The sequence below is a fragment of the Lissotriton helveticus genome, chromosome 4_1 (assembly GCF_964261635.1).
Source record: "Lissotriton helveticus chromosome 4_1, aLisHel1.1, whole genome shotgun sequence".
NCBI lineage: Eukaryota > Metazoa > Chordata > Amphibia > Caudata > Salamandridae > Lissotriton > Lissotriton helveticus.
The window spans coordinates 868,333,141-868,335,503 of NC_136063.1; the positions used below are offsets into that span (position 1 = coordinate 868,333,141).

A 2,363-nucleotide genomic window follows, 5' to 3' on the forward strand; every position below is an offset into this window, starting at 1 on the left:
TCTCCAGTATTTCACTTACATTGGAGCCAGGTCTCTGCTGGCAAAAGTCCTCCTAAGTGCACTGTGATATCTCACCTTCATCCTCCACTCATTTATCAAAGGTCCTTGCTGAGTCAAATAGAGTTCAGTTTTACTCCCTGCTACAGGTGTTCCGTCTTACATTTGGACATGGCGAATGATCCTGTAAGCATGATAGCAGCCGTCACTTAAAGTCTCTTGCAAAGAGTGATGAGGTCTCCTGCCTTCCATGTGGGCTTGACTGCTTCAAGAAGTCATTAATACAGCCCCCTTCAGCATCTCCAGGTAGCCCTGGACATGCTCTGACCTATGTCAGACCAGTGTTGCTATCCCTCCCTAAATGGGGATTACGTTCTGTGTGTGCTATGTCATTTGCAGGATGGCAGCTAGAAGATCAAAGCACTGTTCAGCTACCCCGCTTGCAATCTTAACTATCACCAGCAAATGAAACTCACCCGACTTCGCTTCTTTGAACATTTAATTCACCTCAGTGAGGCGTACTGTAAATCCATTGAGAACCAAATCCATTGAGGACAGCACATATACTAAAATTGGAACGATAAAGAGAAGATTAGCATGGCCCCTGCGCGAGGACAAAGTTACAAGCAGTGACCGTTTGGGCTGATACCTCTTGGGTAACATGTTGGCCATGCCCCCCAGAACGACTTTCATGAGATGTACAGAACAAGTGAAACATTTGATGTGGCCTTAACTATGTATTGGAAATGTGGTGCTGGCAATGACAACAGATTCCTTTTGAGTTGGAAAACAGTTTGGTTTTACTGCAGCTGCTCAAAATGGAATGGTTATTTGAAAGCCAGGGTAGGGACTGCCTACAAACTGGCCAAAGGTTTGTTAAAATTAATTGAAAGAGCCAAAATACCTTATTGTATGATAAATTAGAGTCATGTTAATAGATGAACAGATGAATTATGGAGTGTTTGATAAAAGCCATCTCCTGCTGACTCGTCCTGGATTCTCTGTGAAAGATCAGTAATACCACATCCTCACTTAGGTTGAAGAAAGCAAAAACAGATACATTTCTTAGCAAAATGATATGTTAGAAGAATGATGTTTCAATGGCATACGCTTTGTCAGGATCGTTAGAAGATGCAGGTGCAGACTTAGCAAAGTAGATTTCAGTCCAAAAGTATGTGGCATGATGCTGCAAAAAGGCAGTGTAAGGCATGGCATCTGGAATTATAGCAGATGATAAGGATATACTTTTTTAGAGATTTTCCTAAATGTTTGTTAGCTAATAATTGATCAATGAGACTAATTGAAACTTTTGTGATGTAAGACATGTTTTGGCAGTTAAATACAAGTTTGATCGAATTGGTGATTCCATGTGCTAGTGGTGTATTTTAGCCACTATACAAGACAGAACAACAGTTTCAGCTCTGGTTAATTCTTCTGTAGGCATCATTAGATTGCCTAATGTCTTTGAGTGTCCCCTCAGGGAAAGGTTCTACTTCCTGCCCGTCTCTTATCAATTTCGATGCATCTTTCTTCTCATTCCCCAGTTTCATATCCCACTCTTTTCCCAACAACCCAGAAAGTGTGGTGCATTGGCTGCAGAGAATTTTTAGGTGTGCAGCATTGGGAGACACTATTTACTACGAATGAGCTACAGAGCATTCCATTACAACATGGTTGTTACAACTACTGTGTTGTTTCAACGTGAACCATTACATCGCAAGACGTTTCAACAACTTGCTGTAGGGTGCGCGCTGGTGTTTGATTTACAATCCAACACTTTCCCTGATGTTGCACAAACTGGAGTAAGAATAGTCAATAATACTATTCCTAAGTCCAGCACGCCCCCTACAGCAACCTACGAGATAATTGTTCAAGTTCAAACAACACTATCATTGTAATGACCGCGTGGTAATGGAATGCATGAAAAGTGCATTCCTAGTAAAGAGACATATTCTGCAGCAATAGCTTCACAGTAAGGTCACACATTTTCTCAAAACAGAGGACAATTTATCAACAATTTATTTGCATTACATTTAGCCTTGACTAACAGTAGGTATACAATCATTGTGGGACAGTTGGGCATTAGTGGAGACTCTCTCTAATGGGAACGCATACTTCACAGATGGCAGTGGGAATTTTTACTTCTAAAACACAGGGTCATTAGAAATGATACCTCTAAATTCCACTTTACCAGCAACAAACTTTGCAAAACCTGCACACATTTTTACATAAAATTGTGAAACACTGTGATGTGGTAGAACTTGCTCCATCACTCATCAGTAACTTTGAGCAGTTGATTGATCAATGGTTAGCCAGAGCGAATGGCCTGGAACAAATCAAAATTTTAATCCATGTCGTCCAAAACG

At 40.9% G+C, this 2,363-nt stretch overlaps 1 pseudogene; it reads left to right on the forward strand.

Moving 5' to 3' along the window:
* The first annotated feature begins 547 nt into the window (after positions 1 to 547).
* On the forward strand, positions 548 to 636 carry LOC144829876 (U6 spliceosomal RNA; annotated as a pseudogene).
* The last annotated feature ends 1,727 nt before the right edge of the window (positions 637 to 2,363 follow it).